This window comes from Ambystoma mexicanum, chromosome 5p (assembly GCF_040938575.1).
Source record: "Ambystoma mexicanum isolate Mex_15411 chromosome 5p, UKY_AmexF1_1, whole genome shotgun sequence".
Lineage (NCBI taxonomy): Eukaryota > Metazoa > Chordata > Amphibia > Caudata > Ambystomatidae > Ambystoma > Ambystoma mexicanum.
Window position 1 is genome coordinate 230,618,449 of NC_090930.1, and position 22,376 is coordinate 230,640,824.

Sequence of the window (22,376 nt, forward strand, 5' to 3'; positions counted from 1 at the left end):
CCTTTAAATGCCTCCATGAAAATGCTAATATCTACTTTAACCAGGTAATATCCAGAAAAGCGAATACCAGACTCCTAAGATCCAATAACCAATCACTACTAGTCCTGCCACGATTCAACAAGACTGGAGCAGGGGGCTCTAGTTTCCAACACTTAGCCCCTAAACATTGGAATATTCTCCCACTCACAATCAAAAATCAGGAAACCTTATTGGGCTTCAAAAAGTTGTGAAAACGTTGTGAAAACGTTATTTAACCAATACCAATAACAAAACTAGTGCAACACCTTGAAACTTGTATCATTATTTTGCTTTGCTTTTTTTGCCATTGTACTTTTATTCTTTTTATTGTTACACATGCCACTGTGTTTTATATCATGTATCTATTGTCAATATAACCGCGCCACACGGGCCCAATCATATTATGCATTCTTTAAGCTGTCTGTAACCTCGACGTGATACCTAAGGGTCTGGGCGAGTAACAAATGTAATAAATAAATAAATAAATACACCCATCATGGGAAATGACCACACAATTCAAAACAAATCATCTTAATTGGGACACACAAACAATTGAACAATGAATTTTCCAGAAGCACCAGGTTTAGCACTGTACATGAATAGACACGTGTATGTTGTATTTCTACAGCTAAGACTCATATAGCATACATTTTGATTCCATTTGAAAAGCAGACACAACTTTTTTACACTGGATACCCGTTTATGTTATATTATGCAATATTGCCACCTGCGAAGTAACGACTTTAGATGCCTTTCTAATGCAAGCAATTAATGTGTCAAGTGCAGGGGAAGAGGTGGTATATTCTCATCTTTTAGCTACGTAGTATTTTTCTAAAATCTTTTAAAAATACATGCCACGTCACTTTTTTGTCTTAATTTGCATATGCGTCTTGTTTTTTCATCTACGCTAACGAGCTATTGTTTCCTCTAGAGTTTACTTTTAACAGTAGCATGTTTATACAGGAAGGTGTATTCCAAATGCAATCAAGCGATAGTTACTGTGACATTAATATTTCATTCGCCCCATGGTGCAGATTACACGCTGCTTGCCTGATCTTGAATTGACTCCTCCCTATTAGAGTAGTTTTCTTTATAAACAGTGTCAAACTTAGTTCTCTAGGGCAGACATGATTATCAGACACTTCAATGTGATGACATTTTTTCCGTACACTTGAATATTTGGATGCTCAAAGCCACCCATTTATAATACATTATACAATCTGCATGGCACCAGTACATTGCTGCTTTCGTCAGTTTGTACAGATGAATGCTTTTCAACAGTATTACTTGAATGTCTGAAACTATTGCGTATCCATGTATGTCGTTTGTTTACACTACAAACATGGGCCCGATTGATGGAATTATCTGTGCAAAAAACAGGGTACTTGTGTGGTACTTTTCCTGGACTTGCGTGAAATTTGCACTGGCTCGGGACGTCTGTGCGAGCCGTCGAGGGCCTTGCGCTAGACTCCAAGCAGAGCATGGGCGTAGCATGCGCAGAGGGCTGGGAAGGGGGTGGAACACCAAAAATGGAGAAGAACTTGCATAAAAGTGGGCGTTCCAAGGGACGGCCTGCAGGCAGGCCCTCGCACACCCACTATTGCATGGTACGAGACGTATACATGGATTCTAGTGTGCAACGTCCACGGCTGGGAAATGGTGACGCAAGTCCTTCATACGATCCGCCACCCAAAGACAGCCATAAGTATACTTGCCCGTAAGATTTGCAGATCAGTTGGGGTTCCAATGTAACTTAGGCGTGCACATAAGCAGTGAAGATGAAAAGGGGTGTAGGAAAGTTTTAGGGGGTTCGCTTGCAGATTTCCCAAGTTATTGCAGAGTTATGACTTTTTATACGCATGTTGTCGTGGTGCCGGATAGTTACGGAGGACCGTGTTCAGGGTCCCTGAGTCGCAGGCCTGCTTACGGGGGAGCCTACGCACTGTTTGAAATGTGCGTGTTTTCACTCATGGGGTAGTGCGCAAAGGTAGCTGTTCTGGCTGTTCATGATTTGCGTATGGGTTTGTCGGGGACATTGAGGGTATGACTTGCGAATACGGTTACTTTGAGCAGTGAATTCCATGAATACGCGGGGCATATATTTCTTTCTGTGCACAGGCTCGCGCAGTGTCATTCTCAACATTCAGTGTACCAATGTACCGTGTTCAGCTAGCACAATTTACTGGTGACTCAATTTAGCCGTATAGATAGAGGGGGATCATTATTTCTGGATAATGAAAACCCTTCTTCCCACAAGTTAATTTCTGGCATTGAGTTGGTGAAGGAGCATTGACTCAAGTGTTAATGACCGCTCCTGAGGCATATGTGGCTGCTAGTACATATTCCTAATAGCAACACAGTTTTTCGGGATATGGGAATTAAACAACGTGTTTTAATAGTGAGTAGTGCAAATAAGAATATGTGTTATTAAATCAAATGGGGTTTTATTTAATAATACATACATAACAATGGTTTCTATATAATGTTAGTATTTCAAATGGAACAGTTTTAGCATGTACAACTGAAGGTTTTCTCCATTTGAAATAGAAAACGTTGTTCTTATTAAGAGTTCACTTTGATGCATACATTGGAGGATATCTGCCACGTTGAAGGTTCATTGAAAAAAGATCCTCACAGTGGGTGAGCGTTTTGTTGAAAGAAAGCATGCTGTTACATGTCCTTGCTGTTTCCTAATGCATACAAATGCACTTTGTTTCCTTGTCTGCTTTTGAAGTATGAATCTTTGGAATATAGTCAATACCAGTAGTTGTTGACTGCATCCTTATTGTTCTCATTGGATGGGAGGAGGTCAGTAATGGCCTCCATATACTTCCATATCCTACTACCCTTGGCACAGTGTGTATGTCTTTTAAAAAACAAAAGGTGTTCGTTCATCATCATAGAAAAATATTTGTAAACTGTTCCCGTAAAGGCAAATACAACTATGGTGCCACGTGCCTTCATTTATGAATCACTAGCCTTTCACACAACATGTATTATTGAGCGAAGCATGGAAATCACAAAAATATGTCATAGAGATTTGGGACACTCATTCTATTGAGAGAGTGTGAACAATGTACACATAATGGGCCTCATTATGACCCTGGCTCCCACGTAATGAAGGGTGCCCGTACGGGACCGGCATCCTTCATTACGTGAGCGCCGATTACGAGGTTCCCTTTGCGGGACCCAGACCAGACATCTGGTAAAACCAGACGTCCATTCCGGGTCCCGCGAGGGGAAGAGGGAGGTAATAACGGGCCATTCGTAATGTGACCATCTGCCCCCAGGGGGGTGGCAAAATCAAAATGTACTGCCCCAGGGTTGGGGGCGGGGTGGCTCTGCCAATATTTGCAGTGGCCTCTCCCCTTACTGCAAATAGAAATAGAAATCTGCCACCAGGGAGGGCTACATAAGGTGCCCCCATCCACTTAGGGTGGGGAGATGGCCACTCCACTTTCAAACACAAAAAATCCTGGTAGTCTAGTGGCCCCACGACCCCCACCCCAAACAAGTTATAATATATATATATTTCTTTTGCCCTTCCCTAGGGGCAGATGGGCACATATGTGTGGCCATCTGCCCCGGGGGGGTCAAAACATACTGCCCCAGGCTTGGGAGGGGGTGGCTCTGCCAATATTTGCAGTGGCCTCTCCCCCCACCCCAAATGGATGGAGGGCATCTCATGTACCCCTTCCTAGGGGCAGAAATCTGCCCCCAGGGAGGGCTACATAAGGTGCCCCCCATCCACTTAGGGTGCATCCACAATGTGGGGGCCGGTGAAGCAGGGCACTTTCCAACGTCTGACAAAATTTCGTAGGAGCACCCTGTTGCCCACTCAAATAGGTGCTTCTTTCTCTGTGTCCGCATTGCTGGTGTCCTCTGGCATGTCGCCTTCTCGCTTTCCTTTTTTCTGTTGTATCTGGTGAGAGATGAAAGAAATGCTAGAAACAAGTGGTTACGTATTCAGATAGTTCTTGTCCCAACACCTCTGCTGGGTTTTGGCAATGCCTCAGAGTCTTTGTGGATGGAGCTAGCAGGAGATGCATTCTACGTCCTGTGGAGTGTTAATTGGTTGTCGGACCCTGGCTTTTTTCATAATTCGAACAAGGCAAGAGGTAGACAGTAAAGCCAGTTCTTATTTGTGCTCTGCTGAGGTTTTACAATACACTCTTTCAGGAGACCATTGAGGCGTCCCCCCCGGCCCCCATTTGCTTGCGGGTGGTACGCACAGGCGAATGTGTGTTTTATTCCTAGCAGGGGTAGTAATATGTTGGAACAGATCATTGGGGAAGTGAGGTACGTTGTCAGACCGTAGGACCTCACAAACACCCCATCTTGGGAATACTTCTCAGACTAGGAATTTTTGCTGCTCTGAGGGCTTCAGCATGGAACAGAGGCCAGTCTCTACCCACCTGGAGAAGGGAAAGACCATCACAATCCTGTAGCGGTATCCTTGACATACCTCGATCATGTCCACATAGTCAACATGGAGGTGCAGGAACGGGCCTTTGGGTCTGGTTATGGTTCTTGTTATTACTCTCATTGTGTGGCCACCAGTAAATTGCTGGAAAGTCAGGCAATCACAAATAAAGTTTTCTACATGGCTGTTTAGATCAGGGTAGAACCATGATTCTCTGATGCGTGCTGCAATTAACTCTTTCCCTGTGTGTGCAGGATAATGCAATTGCTTTAATGCTGTTTGTCACAGTGCAAGTGACATGACCACTTTCCGAGTGGTGTTTTGCCACCATAGGGCATTGAGCACCATCTATTTACCTTAAGTTCCTTCTGATCTCTTGATGCCTGCAATTCCATTATCTGTTTTTCTGGAAAGTGGGTGTATCCATCCTTCAATAACATCTGTCTCACCCCTTCTCTTTGCTTTTGCTCCTCCTTCAAGTCCCGTAATTCTCTGAAATATGATGCATGTTTTGCCTGATATTCTGCTGCGTCATTTTCTCTTGATATTGGATCTTCTCCATTTGTGTGTGCTTGGCACTTCACTATTGCTACTTCCTCTGGGTATGTTATAACATTTATCAATTCTCCTAGGAGCAGGGCATGCTGAACCGGAGTCCCATCTGCCCTTCTGAATCCCCTTCTAAGCCACCTTTCGAAACCAGAATGTACTGTGGAGGTGACATATGCACTATCTGAATAAATTGTCACTCTTTTCCCTACACTATTTTGTAATGGCAAAATTAATGCCACTAATTCTGCAACTTGTGCTGAGTAATTAGGGGGTAACTGAACACTATCTACTACTTCACTTGTCCAGTCTCCCGTCAGCTTTACCACTGCATCCCCAGTTCTCCAGATCCCGTCTGTTTGGTCAATTGTTGAGGATCCATCAATGTACAGCACCTCTCCCCCCTCAAGTGCATCTTCCTCTACGTGTTTCAGTGAAGAACTCAATATTTGGTGTATAATCATGAGCCCAATCATTATTTTGTACCCTGTTGCTCTTTGGGTTGTTAGTGTGCACTTTGGTTTAGGCAGTATTGCAAAGAGGGCATGCTCCACGTAAAGCGCTGTTGCACATCACATAGTTATTGATGAAGCCTTTTCTACTGTGAATGCTGCAGCAGCCAAATGTTTTTCGCACAGGAAGTGTCCTTTCATCACTGGGTCCAATTGTGAACTGTAATATGCAAACGGCTTTTGGGCCATACTTGTCTTCCTGGTCAGCACTGCTTTCATAACCAAGCCATCAGTGTGTGAAAACAGGAAAAAATATTTTGTGTAATCTGGGGTTGCTAACACCAATGCTATGCTTATTTCTTCCTTCAATTTGTTTAAGGCATCTGTCATTTCTCTTGTCCATCTCAGTGGCATTGCCTATCACTGTGCTTCCTTGAGGGTCGTTAGAAGTGGACATGTATAAGAGCTGTAGCTAAAGACTCATGCTCTACAGTAGTTACATAATCTGAGGAACTGCTGCAGCTCCCTTACTGTTTTAGGTTGAGGAGTGTCCCCCAGTGTCAACAAGAAACGGAAATGTTTTGTCACCTATCGTCACCCTTATGCAAGGTTCCTCCACATGATTAGGTGTGACTGACAGGATGGCACACAGCAAGTTCGTCTGTGGGCTGTCCTATTGGGGAAATAGGGATAGTCCTTTCTCTGTGTAGGGGTTGTTTCCGACTATAGTGACCCCTCACATTTTCTGTATTGGCACCATTGCTGTTGTATTCATGGGCTCCGGGGAGCTATTGTGCTGCCGGTAGATATTGTGGCTGCGGTACTGTCACCTGAGGCATTGTCATCTGGGGTGGGGGTGCTTGTTGGTGTTGTACCTGTGGGGGCAACGGTATCTGCTGCTGAGGAGCCTATATCTGTCCATGTGGTTGTACATCTGGGACGTAGTAGTCATTCTGTACTCCTTGGTAACCCTGTTCCCCCCCTCCCTGGTTGTGCCCCCCCTGTTCCTGCAAGCTCAGGAAATGTGCCCTAGCTGTCCACAGGACCAGCAGTGGGGTGGCTCCCTTGCCTGCCATGTGAATCCTCCCTCTCTCTTTTCTTGTCCCTGTGACATTTGCTGTGTTTAGCCAAGAACCCCCCTGTATGTTGGTTTGATAGTGGCCCAAAACCCACCCTCTCTGGAAGACTCCCCTTCCTCTGAAGCTCTGTGGCTTGACGCTTCTCCCCATGTATCCTCCTCCCATGGGTAGTGCGTATGGTGCTAGGGTGTTATATGGCTGTTGTGGTTGGTGCTGAGGTTGTAGTTGAGGGATCGCTGTTTGTGCTTGGGGGCAGGGCTCATTATTAATGCTGCCTCTAATGCATGCTTTGACATTTCTTTCTGTACTAACTTTGTTTCATCTACCTTCCTCTCTTCTGCTGTTTGCTTCATCTTTTGTTGCCACAGCCTACAAAGATGCACTATGGTGAGTTGTATTTCTGGCCAGGCCTTTGCCTCCATCCTTACTCATTTTTATAAATGTTTCTGTACTGGCTCTGGTAACCCTTGCACCAAGATATGATAGAATATAGCTATCATTTTGTCCCACGGCTCTCGAGTTTCGAGGTGCCAAAATTGTAGAATCTCTTGAATGTAATTAACAGGATCTTCATCGTCACCCATCTTGCGTGATGTGATTACCCCTATGTCTAACGTGTTGGGGAATTGTGTTTGCAGTGCCTACCATACCACTGCTCTACAGTTTGCAAAAGGTTCTCAGTTGTGTGCTGTGTTCTGAATGGTCACCCCGGGAAACCCGCCCTCATCCAGATGTCATCAGCCGCGTCAATCAGTATGGAAACCAGCAGCCCCTTAACATCACCCACTGCTAGCCTGTGTCCTGCCATTCATTTTTCCATTTCATAAATCCATTTCCCCGCCCTTCCCCTTAGTAAGTGTAATCTGGACTTGATGTTCTCCTTGTCTGTATGCTTCCAGGGCACGTACTGTTGTTTTGTACATCCCCTCTCTAATAGCGGCATCTGTGAATATGTGGTCCTCTCCTCCAGTGTTCGTCTATACTGCCTTTCCTTCAAGTTCTGCACCCGTGTCTACGGGTTCTATGGCATGTTTCTGTGGTGGGATAATGTGCACCCCTGACGCTTGGCCTCTGGGACATGGAAGTCCCCTTGATTGCGTGATTATTGCCTCTTCTTTTCTGCACCCTGGGAGGTCCTAGATTATGCTGCTGTACAGTGCCTGGGGGGCTCCATCGTCTGCTGTGTCTTGTGTATGCCTGTCATGATGTTTGCCCCTCTGCTCATGTGTCCTACACTCCCAAGAGGTTCCTCCACTAGTCCTTGTGAGGTAGAGTTTGTTAGGCCCCTCCCTCTTCTTATCACTGTGGTCATCGTCGTTGTCAGATTTGTCATCCATGTTACTACAAAAGTTGGTTGAGAAGTTCAGTTTTTGTGTTACTAGGTTAGGGTTGTGCGGTACATTAAGATTGATGTCTGATAATTTACATATGTTCTCCTCCTCCCGCACTCCCAAACATGCCGTGCCGTGTCCACTTTGCTCTCTGTTGTTATCACTTGTCTTCTCATCTTTCCTTTGTTTGTTCTCCTCTTATCTTATCCTCACTAGTTCTATTTTAATTTGGTCACTTACCTTCTGTAATACCCATACATCTTCTTTCTTCCTACTTTGTCCCCTTGCCCACCTTTTTATCCTCAACTGCTTCAGTCGCTTCTCCTCGTACTTATATGGTTTCTGTAATAATATTTTCTTCCTACACAACTCCATCTCTATCTCCTTTTCCTCCTCCAATATTTTCTCTACTTCTTTGCTCTTCCTTTCCATATCCTCCTATTGTCTTTCTTCCTTCACCTCCCTCTCCACTATGTCCTTTTCTTCCTTTTCTAATAGTGCCAAATATGCTCTCCGACTTTGCTCCCGCAACTCCAGCTCCTTTGCCAATTCTAGCTTCTGCACTTTATCTTCCCTTCCTAGTCTTGCTTCTTCACCTTCTTGAGATTGTTCATTTCCCTCCTCCCCTGACCTATCTACCTTTCCGTGGCACCCGTGTCCCAGTTTGAAACTTTCTATTGCACCCTCAACTTCCCCCATGGTGGCCCCCTTTAATTTTAATAGTATCTGTACAGCTATCCACTCTTCTGGTCCTACACCTGCATACTTGTTTTTTGTTATCTCAGCCCCTTCTCGTCCGGGTCGCGCCGGGTCTGTTGGCCTCCTGCCCTATCCCTCTTGGTTGCTCAGTTTGGGCTTATGGGGGCGGTTTATACGTGGGATTTGAGTAACCCTCTGCTGCGTTTAGTTCTCTTAATGGATATAAAGCTCAGCGGATTGAGCGCTCGCTGCTGCGATCTGTGCGTGATCTTGAGGTCACAGGTTCAATTCCCGGCAAGGCCAACTCAGCCTTTCATCCTTCCGAGGTCTATAAATGAGTACCAATTTCGGTTGGGTGATAATGTATGTAACCATGTCCTCTGTAAAGTGCTTTGGATTAAGGCACTATATAAATAACACATCATTATCATATAAGGCCTGTTCCTGCTCCGCGTCATCAGATATTACACTCGGCGGTGCGGGAGGTGGAGCGGATGGAACCAATCCCTCCTCTTTCATCTCCCGTAAACTGATCATCCATGGACTGTCCTCAGACAGCAACATACGCCACAGTACAAATATTTCTATGTGTTCAGCTAACTTTTTCCCTTTATGCGTACCGTGTAAATGGGTCAAAAGTGATTGCAGCACGTCTTTGGAGAAACTGCCATGGCCTTTCTAATTTTCCTTCTGTGCGTTTAGACCACCGTATACTGTATATGACTATCTTATCTTTATATGGGGGCTAGGGTCTTACAGAGATGCTGTATGAGGACTACTGCTTTGCTATACATGGTCCCCGTCCCACCATATGATTACATAGCAACCCTTTTAACTGACCTCTAGTCGAGGTTTTCAATGTCCATTGTCACAAGAGGAACAAAGATTATAGTAAATAGCTTTTCACTACTTTTCACTACAACCCTCTGCGGCTCTGCACCTTATCCAGTGGGCTCCGAAAGTCAGCCCCACCTTCACCAGCACTGCCGCTGTCCAGCACACCACCTCAACCGTGCACAGGTACCTTCCATGCACTGCCACTTGCGCTTGTTCACCTGTCCTCCAATTCCAATTTCACAACACCAGCTCCCCTCCTTCCCAACACACCGACCTAACACCTACCTATGGGTGACGTCACCAAGCTAAATTTCATACAATTGAAGAGACAATTGTGTGCACAAAATAAATGCCAGTTTTCCCCACTCCCCGCAAATATGCTCCAACCCCAAAATAACCCTACAGCTGTCCTCTCACCTCTCCGGCGGTGGAGTATTCTCTTTATTTTGCACGTTTTTCTGCAACTGACGCATCCTCTGACAGCTGAAACACCTCTCTCTGGGAGGCTTCACCAGATAAAGCACCTTCCGCAATCTAGGATGGCCCCAACTAGACCTTACGAGGATCCGTCATCTATGCCCCGAACTAAAATGTCCAACACATAGGAATACCATGTATATACATGTTTTCACAGTCCGAGCCTACTAAGTCTACAACCCTTGCTCATCACCAGCCCTTCGCCACGGTACTCGAACAAACACAGACAAGGGACTTCTAAGACCGCTCAGGTCCCTATCACCATGCATGTGTCAAAACCACTCCAGCGCCAACATTAATCGCAAATCACACCTTCCTGCTCTCGCATATATGAACCCCACCCACACAACACGTTTCCTGTTGTGTAACCACACTTATGTTCTTTTGAGTTCTTCGACGCTGCTCGGCCGCTGGCTCCCTGTTAACTGCTCATCTCGTCTCTCTGAACTGTGTGGACAGCTCGCCGACTGCGGGCGGGCTAGATTTCTCAAGGAGGCTCCTAACGGCCTATCTCCGGTTGTGCTGTCCAGCTATCTTGCAATTCCTGTGAGGGTCCTGCAGCCTTCTGGGTCCGACGGCTATGGAGGCAGCTTCCGGCCGGGCTGGCACCACACCTGATCTTGCTGAGACCTCAAACTTGTTAGGGGCAGGCCCCCTGGTCCGGCCTAGTGACACTGGGGGACCGCAGGTGTGAGTCCATGGTAGGCCTAACTCCTTCCCTTTGTCCTAATCAAGAATGCCAGGTCCACACAAGAGGCAAGAAATTACTGCATTTTATTATAATGAACACACCACAGGGATCACATACATGGAAGAAATTCCACGCATCTCTCAATGACCCGTGGCTCGCAGGCCAGTTTTGATACTATCTGACATCACGGCTGTCATAATTTTTGGGAACATCTCAAAAACCTACCTTCACTCAGGATAGGTCATTGACTAGTAGGTCCCATATAAGAGCCTATAGGTGCGTGGTGTTATTGGATGTAACAAGTTGTTACTTGAAATGTGCTACAGTAAGCCAGCCAAGTGATTGGTCAGTGACCCCCACTGTCCACCCCTAGAGGCCATGGGTATGATTCGAGGAGCCACGAGCCCCGTAGCCAGGACTATGTTCCCAGCCCGCGGATCACCTGTGAATACTGCCTTGTGCAATTATTTATCTGCAAGGTGTAACTATGTGTCAGTGTCATAACAGTGTGTAGCCCACAGCTGCAATGAGCACACCCTGGTTCCCAGCGCAGAACTGTAATGTGATTGTAAAAACTTTGTTGCAGCTATTGTCTGAGCGGCGAGACAGGTTGCTCTTCCCAGACACCAATCTTGGCAGACCCTCAGCTCAGCCAGATCACGTGCTTGGAGACATGGTCTGTGAGCGCAGAAGCTTGAATTATTCTGTATTTTGTCAGAGAACGCACCTCTCCTGCTGCCAGTGTTACTTTGGTTCATGGTGAGGAATGTCATTTGCCGTGTGTGTGTGTCCAGGGTTTGCGCATAGCACCCTGTGCTTCATGTCTAACGTAGCCAAAACGTCATGGTGTCTCTAACCACAAATGGCTTGGTTTCTTAGTGCTTAGTCAAGTCTATCCATGTAACCGTTTATAGCTCTGTCTTGTATCTACTCGTTCACTCGGGGTAAGATTCACACTACTGCTGGAATGTAGGGTCTGCTTGGAGGGTATCTCTCTTGATACATATCCATCGTGGGAGCAGTGGGAATGGGTGTAAGATCATACGAACGGTGGCCATATTGTCGCAGGTGCTTCTTCCTGTTAGAGGATCTATCTTCCCTCCTCTGATCTTCCCTCCTCACACTACCACCCCAGGAAATTAGCTGGTACCTACAGGGGTTCCTTCAAATCCAATTAACAAGTTTTGGTTTAAGTGCAGACAGTGCTAAGACCTTGGTCCATGAGCAGTCACCCCCACTTCTAATTTGGGAAAGTTAGGGGATAGAGCTCTCCTCTGCCATCTTTCTTCACCTTTTAGGCAAAGGACTTTGGAACAGATTGCACTTCCAAAAGAGGTCCAAACATGTATCCTTCTTTTTCTCTTGATGTCCCAAAAATGAATCCAGGAAGGAGTGGGTTAGCCCTTCCTTTTAAAGGGAAAATGTCATTGGGGCATCGACAAAAACAAGCTTGATGTAAGCGTCCAATCCCTGTTGCCGTAAAAAGTGATCCTTGTCTTCTTGCATCATACCCACAGTTCCTTGTTCCGCAGGAAATGGAGGGTACATGAAGAAAAGATCCACACAGAAAAGCAGGATGGGGAGCACTTCCAAGATCTACTTTTCTCTGACTGGCTTTTATAACTCTGCCCCTTTTCCCAGAGGCCCTTTAGTGTGCAACACCGTGTTGCAAGGCTGGCCTTTGTGTTATGTGAGTGCAACATTGAAGCAGGGCTCGGAGGAGATTTCCTGCTGAGAGCTTCTGTGGCCTGAGTGGAGGTGTTCCCTTCCTCCTGGAGAGTGAAAAGGAATGCAGCGTCCTGGCTATAGTCTTACTGGGGGCAGTGGAGACAGCCAGGATACCCATGAACACACACTGCCCTCACGTGACTGGCCTAAGCTAACAGAGCTGCTACTTGTATAACATAATAATTGTGTGGTTTTAATAACTGTGTGCTCTTATCAGTCACCATACCATAACCAGGTATGGCTTCTTTTTTCATAGATGAACCTACCACTTGACTGGTAAAACAACTATCAGTTAATTTTGAATCAGCGGAGTGAAAGCTAAAATGTTATCTCTTGCAGCCATCAGGAATGCACTTGTGATCATTGAACACATCTTGTGCCACTGCAGAGCAGGTGCTGCAGTTGTCAGACAACTGGTGTATCAAGTGCACATGTTTGCACCCAGAGTGCTGCTGTTAAAAACTGCAACCCCCATGGGATGATGTGCAATCCTCCAAACATGTCAACTCTGTATACAGAACATGTCACTTCTGCATCATAAAACACATCTTTTCCTACCTCTCCTACCCCCAAAAAGTCTCTGCAATACTGTCCATCATCATCTCTCACCTAAACTACGCCAACTCCCTCTATCTCTGTATGCTCAGAAACTTCAACAAATCCAAAACGCAGCAGCCAGCCTGCCCTTTGCCCTCTCACCCAGAGAACACATCACCCCCGCACTGGCTCCCTGTTAGCCTAAGAGCAACCTTCAAAGCCATGTGCAACACACACCAAGCCCTTCATAATACAGGACCAGAGTTCCTTCAGAACAAAATTCTCCACCACCAACACCCCTCAGCTCTCAGGCTCAGCTCTCCTCTTGGCTATTCCCCTTTCCTCCCTAGCAGAGTTGGTGGCTCGGATTTCTCTATCTTAGCTCCCACCATCTGGAACACTCTTCCTCTACACATCTGCTGCATCGAAAACTACCCTTCCCTCAAAAAAGTCATCTAAACATGGCTATTTGCCACCCTATCCTGACACCCCCCCTTAAAACTTCCAATTCCAATATGAACTTAGAAACAATCAACGGCAGGTGGCTCAGGCTGCATTCGCGATGACCCCGACCTCTCAGCTCCTGGTGGTGCCGGCTGCATTCGCAGAGGCCTGGACCACACACACTATCATACACCAATCATTACCCTGGTTTCCCATAAGCACCACTAGCTAAATCACAGCCCACATACATGAAATGTTACAGGATTGATGAATCCCTGCACCTGGCATGTACGGGAAAACAGGAAAATCACACTCAAATTAGTAGAATCTCAGTCTTGTGATAGAATCACTGCCATCGCAATCGAACAGATTTGGATGCACTATTGCTGATTGTCATGGGAGGATGTACCGCCATGGCCATGTCTCGAGCAAGTAGGCCAGGTATGGGGTCCTCCATGCAATACTGCAGGAGGGTAATAACGAATCAGCCACAGAGTCGCTCTAAAGGGAATAGGATGATGGCCAGGTATTGCGTAAGTATGAACTATAGGATGGGCTGCCCATGGGAAAGGTGATAACTGTAAAGGTTCTGTAAGCGCTCGATATCTAGGTAGACTTGCCACACCATCTGACTAGAAGACCCTGGAAGTGCAACCTGTGCTCCGATTGTTGCAAGTAGTTGGAGCATAGAATGCTGCTGTCGGTAGCTGTTTTATTCCAGCTGCAAGAATCGACAGAGGAAGCCAACACCTGAGGTACGCCCAGGCAACAAATTACCAATGAATTAATGTGCCCTTGGAAAGAGCTTTACTCACATTTAATATGGTGCAATATCCTCAGCTGTGGATGCCCAAATCTGACATGGCCATTGACCTCAAGTAGTGAAATGAGTACTGGGTACAAATTGTCAGTGATGTTATTGCAGTGCTTTTTCATGAAACAACATAATCACTCTCCATGGGATGAAGTCACAACAACGTACACAAATACATATTACATTAAGGTAAATCAAGAACACCATATACAAACTTGAAAGCATGGAGAAACACAATTCAATAACCATAAATACAATTAATAATGTATCACAGTAGAAATAAGATAACAAAAAACCCTTATCAATTATTTCTAGCATGAATATTATATTACAAAGATAGACAGTGTGCAAAGATTGTTGAAAGTGCTTGTACATAAAACTAACATTACAGATGCTCCAAACACAATGGTGTGTGCAAAGAAACCGGATTGCATGACTACTGATTGCCATTCTGCCCATGGCTTTTTAACAATCACCGGCATAACTTGCTGCTAGTCTTTGCCCACTCTATCCTAAATACCTCATGGCTCAATTGCTGCTTGCCAGTAGGCTCAATTGTTGCTCGTCAGTAGGCCCAATATGAATTAAGCGCAACATAGTCACATCTCATAAACTTGGGGTTACGAGACCTACAGAATTTTGACCCCTGACATTTTTAACTGACTCCGCTTTAAGCGTACCTCAGTACCTTGTTGATTGCCTCTCTGATTCTAAGTATTCCACTGCTTCAGCGCCAATCACCCTTCCGCTCAGAGCAACCGCTATACTATCGCACACTAAACCATGATCTTCCTCCAGATCATTAACACCTTCCTCCACATTGGCTAATAGAGAGACTAAGGGCCCACATGTACTTCCTTCTGACAACATGAGGACCATGCTTAACATGTCCACTAGTATGCTAACTACACAGACGAGGCTACCTACTCTGACAGACATACATCCAACCCCTTTCCTACCTCAGTGCCTACTAACAGCATCAAAGCCTACATCTATTGCATCAGAGGGCCTCATCAATCCTTACCTAAATGCAATTTACCTTTGGATTCAACACTGCGCGAAAAAATCAACACCTAACCAACCATGTGCTCCCAAAATAAGAAATGAAAGATTAGGTTCAAGACTTTTGCCTTCTGTTCCCTCACTTAAAACAAGAAATGAAAGATCAGGCTCAGGACATTCGGCATCACCGTCTTCACTGAAAAACCACAACTCCTTGCCCGGACCTTGCAGCATCTCCGCAGCCAATTGTATCTCTAGTCTTCCCACAACATCAATTAAGGGCGCTTTGATCAATGCTAGATCCTTGCCAGCCCATGCCACTGACATCGCCGACACCATAACCTCGCTCGACCTTGACTTCCTAGCAGTCACTGAGACTTAGCTCCATGCTGCTGCAGGGCCTTCACTCTCACTTGCCATCTCAGACAAATACTCTATCAGTAGAATTGATAGAGACACTAACCAAACCAAAGGTGGAGGTATCGCCTTCATTTATAAAAGTGTGCTAGGTCTCAGTCCCATTACCAACCAAACACTCCCCTCAGCCGAACTGCTATCCGTCAAACTAAACACCTCAGCCTCCCACACCACCACCATTCACCTGGTCTACGGACCACCAGGGCCCATATCTTCTTTAAAAGAAGATATCCCTCTTCTTTTGTCCAACAACACCAAACTATTCTACTAGGTGATCTTAACGTGGGTTCCAAGATCCCAAAGACACCAAAGCCTCTTCTTTCGCGAGTTCTTTCTCTGAATTAGGTTTCACGCACCGAATCCCCAAGCCTACCCACAGCCAAGGCAAGATCTTAGACTGGCTAGTCAACCTCAATTGCAACATAGACATCCTGGCCAACACACCATGCGCCTGGACGGACCATCACCTGATAGCCTTCATTATCAAGGACGCAGGCATCCAGCACAACTCCTCCAACCTCACCCAACCTATTCAAAGTAGGAACCCCTGCAACATACCAATGGTAAAGCTTCTTCCCTCACTGCAACCAATTATTAATGCTACAAACACAAAACACTCAGACCCTATGGTATTAGTAGACCTTTTTAACCAAACAGTACTTAACGCCATAAACACTGTTGCCCCTCTCAAACTGTACAAAGCCAAACAACTTGCCCATCTAAACTTGTCATTCACCCAACACCTTAGAGCTCTGCGCAAAGCCAAAAAAAATGCGGAAACACTCTGGAAGAGGCTTTCCACAGCCTCCAATAAAGAGAACCTCCTTTTGGCCTCTCTTACCTACAAGGAAGCTATTTTACAAGCTAAAAAAGAAACCTACAAGACCTGCATTATGCAAGCTAAATCAAATACAAAGGACTCTTTAACGTATGCAGGGAATTTGAATCACTGGCACCTCCTCCAGTTACATGTATCAAAGATGCCTCATGGTGTGCCAACATTCAGGCAGCACTACTAAATAAAATCACTGTGCTGCAAAATAAAATAGATTCCAAAAAATTTCTAATCCTAGACTCCACTCTCAAACCTGTGACATTGACACCCATTACTAGATCCTGTAATCCCTTTAACTTCTCCCCTCTCACCACTAGAAAGGTAGAGGATATGATCTCCAAGCTAAAACCCTCTAGATACCAGGGGGATATCTGCCAGGCACCCATCATCAAGGAGGCTGCTAAAGAACTTGCGCCCTTCATCACAGCCCTCATCAACATGTCCTCCGAATCAGGCATAGTGCCTAATAATCTCAAAAACGAATGGGTCCCCCCGTTACTCAAAAAAACAACACTAGACCCAGCTATAGCCACGAACTACAGACCTGGAACAAGGCTAGAAACCATCAAGCACATCTATTCAAGAAAATTGTTTTGGTTGATTAAAAGATGTTCTTCAATCCTTTTAGTTGTTGAATTTAATGTTATTCGAGGTGCAGGGGGGAAGTACTCAGCCTTGGTACCTAGGCTGGCAATATAACAAGAGAAAAAAAGTTTTCCTAAATCCGGAAACCCACGTCCCCTGCACACTATCTGAAGGGCTAATGTCTGTATATATATTTTTTACTGTTGGAGGCAGGGTCTGTTGTTCTAAACTCCATCAGCGGAGTAGAAGTCAAGACCTTCCCTCTTGATTTAGAGACAATTTGCTGAACAGTTATTATATATTTTTGACGCTATTGTACTAAGGTGATTTTCAAAAAGAAACACAGTTAGTAGTTGAAAATTCAAATTTGATCTAAAACGAACATTGAAAGTAATACAATTTGAAATATGGAATTAATATTGGATTATTTTTCTTCGTTCATAGAACTTTGTAAGAAAAGAAAATGTTTTCCCCTGATGAAGAGTATAACTAAACTCAAAACGTGTTGGGCCAGTCACACAACATGTTTTATGAGAATAAAAGTTAATTTTAGATCTAAAACCTTTAAAAAAAAGTCCTTCCACAGATAATATAAGGTAACATTCATGACCACGTTATCTCCTTTATACACATAAGACCAACATTGGTCTGCATGAATAAAGTGCAGTGCATGGACCTTAGTCCCAAAGCTTTTTCATATAGCTCAAGCAATTAATAACAATTAGTAAGCAGGTGTCGTGGGGTTTCGACCTCTGAATCGCATAATCTACATCTGCATTCCCTCAATGGTATATTCTTCCAAGCACCCATAATTGCAAAGGTAGAAGTTGATTGAAACTTAACAGCATAATAAAGTGTCTAACATCCTGATTTTGCAGATTTGTTATATATGTTTGTGGTGTGTTAACGGGGAAGGCCTGTTTTGTGTATTCCGCAGATACATTTTTTTAAAACGTAAAACCATCTTTAGTTGCTATCCTAAGTGGCTGCTTTACTTTTTAGTTCTTTACATTTGCTTGCCAGATTATCTTCACTTTCACGCATGCATCCTATATTCGTGAGGAAGCTGTTAACATCCTTCTTTCAGGGCTATCTTACATATGATAGTGCCTTGGTAATTTAGGATGCTGGAATATAAGGATTTTGCTTTATCTTGGCTCATCAAGATTCTGACCCATATCTTACTCGTTAATATAATTTTCCTGGTAGTTAATGACAAAGTACCCAATTCACTATACATAGCTTCTACAGGAACACATTGTGCCAGAACTAATACCTTGCACCTGTAACGCTCACCTGGTTCCCACGGAGGCGCGGCGTCAAAGGCGCAGAACTCTGAAGATGGACAGGAAGGGCCCCTCTATTCTGGCTTCCCTGGCTCGTTGGATACCCTCCTGTGCGTGAAAAGGGAGTATTACCAACTGTGGAACAAAGCTCAAGCCTCCCACTCCCTTCCAACCCTCCACGATACCTCCTCCACGATTCCCCGTGAAGCCTCACCTTAGGGTTTGGAAGGATGAGCTCTCCATCCTGCTTCTGATGCAGGGGCGCGTTGAAACCCAGTTACTTCACTGGATTGAGGATTGATGGGAGTTCAGGTAAGCTTGACTGTTCAGGTAAGGCGCTGTAAAAGTTCTGTTCAAAAGTTCAAGCTTAATAATAATGTTCGTTGTCTAATTGCAGCAAGCGCTAATGCTTATGTCTTTTTCCCCTTAGGGGCCGGGGTTCGGAGTGCCGGAGATATGGCGCCGACCCGAAGTGAAACAGTTCTGGATGAGCGCTCAGGTAATGTCTTTGCATTCGCTCATTCAATGTCTTTGTCTTTTTTCCCCATAGGGGCCGGGGTCCGGAGATGCCAGGAAGCGGCAGGACCCGAAATGCAGTGGGAATAATCCAACAGGTAAGACTTAAAAGGAAACTGAGCTTTCCTTATTCCTTTTCTCCCTCTCACCTTTGTTCTTGTCTTTTTTCCTCTAGGCGCCGGGGCGTAGCTGAATCCGGAAGATCGCTGCTGAAGATGGAAGCGCCTTGCAAAGGTGAGCAAAATGCAGCGCTGCAGCGATCGAAACGAAATGCCTTTAAAATGATGTCTTCCTTTTCAGGGCCGTTGGAGAAATGACTCCGGGATGCAGATTTAGCAGGTAAGGGCTTTTCTTCTCCTATTCTCTTCCTTTCTCCCCTTGCAGGTGTTCCAGGGTGCTGGCAGGCGTGGCTGAAGTCAGGATGCAGGAGCTGACACGGTGAGCGTCCAGCTGCTAGGTGCAGAACAACGCGAAGCATGTGTGGCTGTTCGGGTGGGGTTTAAATAGCCTTGGAAGAAGTTCCTGGTATGTATCCTTCCACCAATCAGGTATGTATCCTTCCCCGACCACACCCGGGTGGTGAAGTAGTCCTACAGGTTAAGTAGTCCCATTCAGGCCTCAAGAGGGCCTGGATGAAGCAGCAAGGTCTGCATCAGGTAAGTGTGCACCCAAGCACTCAAACACATATCCTCTTCTATGAGCCTGGCGCCTAAGGCGCCCCGACTTGGGCCCGTTGAGACTTCCCTGGGGAAAATGATGTCTGCCTCTGGGGTTGCTGGGCCCGGCCTGGCTCCTTAGAGGTAGACATCATGACAGTACCCCCCCTCAAGGCCCCTCCCAAGGTCTTTTCCTCCGGGGGTTTTGGTTTGTGCGGGAATCTTCGATGGAATCTTTGAATTAATCGTGGTGCGTGAACATAGTTACTGGGTTCCCAAGATCTTTCCTGAGGTCCATATCCTTTCCAATCAACAAGATAGAAGAGTTTCGACTTAACTATCTTGGAATCTAAAATGTCTTTCACTTCGAATTCTAATTCTCCATCAATTTGGACAGGGCCTGGGGGCTCAGACAGTCTGGTTCAAGGTTGTACTGGTTTTAGAAGAGATGCGTGAAAAACGGGATGAATCCGCATGTTGGATGGTAAATCGAGTTTAAAGGCCACTGGGTTGATAATAGCTTTGATGGGGTAAGGCCCAATGAATCTGGGATTAAAAGTTCGCTGACCCTTGAGGGGTAGATGTTTAGTTGCTGGCCATACCTGATCTCCTACTTGGTAAGGAGGAGTTTTACTTCGGTGCAAATCAGCGTTTTCTTTATACTTTTTCTTGGCTTGCTGTAAGTGGGTTGTAGCTTCTTTGAAGGCTTGGGTTATTGTGGAATGTAGGTGATTTACTGCAGGCATCTCCAGGGTCAGAGGTGGATCTAGGTCAGAGGTCCGAGGATGGTGACCATACAGGGTATAAAAAGGAGTCTGTCCGGTTCCAGAATGCACTGAATTGTTGTATGCATATTCTGCAATCCAAAGGATGTCCTTCCAATTCAACTCGGATTGGTGTAACATGCACCACAGATATTGCTCGAGAGTCTGATTGGTTCTCTCGGTTTGTCCGTCGGTCTGGGGGTGGTGGCTGGTGGATAACCGCACGTCTATTTGTGCTAGTTGGCAACATTTCTTCCAAAAGTGGGAGATAAATTGACTTCCACGGTCTGAGACTAATATGAAAGGGAAACCATGTAACCGCACTATATTTTCCATAAATTCCTTGGCCAAGGTGGAAGCTGACGGCAATCCTTTTAAAGGGATAAAATGGGCCATTTTGGAGAATAGATCCACTATTACGAGAATCGTGTTGTAACCACTACAAGGAGGCAGGTCAGTTATAAAGTCCATGACAAGGCGTGCCAAGGTGCTGGTGGAATGTCCAAAGGTTGAAGTAGGCCGGCTGCCCTTTTCTTTTGACTCTTATTTTGGGCACAGATTCCGCAAGACAACACAAATGACTTTATGTCTTTTCTCCAAGAAGGCCACCAGAAGTGGCGTTTGATCTTTTCTTCTGTTTTCGCGATACCGGGGTGTCCTTCCATTAATGATTCATGATGACGGGTAATGACAAGTTCCTGCAATTCTTTACTTGGCAGAAATAACCGCTCTTGGAAGTAGGGTAAATCATCCTTAACGGTGTAGTGAGGACCCTTTTGACTCCATTCCAGTAAGGCAGAAGAGTCAAAAAGCTGTTTTACTTGAGCTTGGATGTCCTCAATGGTTTGCAATGAAGTCAAGCCCAGAATTCTTTGTTCCGGTATGATTGGCACAGGTTCTAAACTCGAATTGGGTTCTTCCATGCCTATCCGGGATAAGGCATCTGCCTTACCATTCTTGCAGCCAGGGCGATAGGTAATTACAAAATCAAATTCTGCAAAGAATAAAGCCCATCGGAGTTGTCGCGAAGATTGAGCTTTGGCCGTCTTTAAATACTGCAAATTTCTGTGGTCCGTAATTACGGTGATGGTGTGTCTTGCACCGAGAAGATAGTGACGCCAAGCCTTGAAAGCTGATTTAATAGCCAGTAGTTCTTTGTCGGTAATTGTGTAATTGAGTTCAGGTGGAGAGAATTTTCTGGACCAAAAGGCTACAGGGTGTAGTTGGTTAGTTTCTGGGTCTCTTTGCGACAGGACGGCTCCCATGGCCGAACTGGATGCATCGGTTTCCACGATGTAAGGGAGATCTGGGCGTGGGTGCTTCAATACAGGTGCAGAGGTGAATTTGGTTTTCAGGTCCTGAAAGGCTTGTTCAGCCTCAAGAGTCCATTCAAGGCGTTTGTTTTTCTTTAGGAGAGCTGTGATGGGTTGAACAGTTCGAGAAAATTCCGGGATGAACCTTCGATAGAAATTGGCAAAGCCAAGCATGCTTTGCACTCCCTTCACAGAGCTAGGAGATGGCCATTTGAGAATGGCGTCCACTTTCCGCGAGTCCATTTGGATTCCTTGAGATGTCAGGATGAATCCGAGAAACTCCACTTCTGTGGTATGAAAAACACATTTTTCGAGCTTGGCAAATAATTTATGCTGGCGCAATTTCTCAAGAACTGCCCTAACATGGTTTCTGTGATCAGATTCTGAGGAGGAATACACCAGGATGTCGTCAATATAAACGATGACACAAACATCGATAGGTTCCCGAAGAACATCATTCATGAAGTACTGAAAGGCGGTAGGTGCGTTGCACAAACCGAAGGGCATTACTTGATATTCGAAGAGCCCAAATTTGGTGCGGAATGCAATCTTCCACTCGTCGCCCTCTTTTATACGTACCAGGTGGTAAGCTCCTCGGAGATCTAGCTTGGTGTACACACGAGCATCTTTTACTTGGTCGATAAGCTCAGGTATCAGGGGCAAAGGGTAACGATTCTTAATCGTTATCTGATTTAGGGCGCGGTAGTCAATACAGGCCCTAAGGTCTCCTTCCTTTTTAGGTACGAAGAACAAAGCGGAAGAGACTGGTGACTTTGATGGGCGAATGAAAACATTGGCCAGGTATTGATCCAAATACTGGCGCAAATGCAGGTTCTCAGGTTCAGTAAGAGCATAAATCCTACTACAAGGTAGTTGTGCATTGGGTACCAAGTCGATTTGGCAATCGTAAGATCGATGGGGAG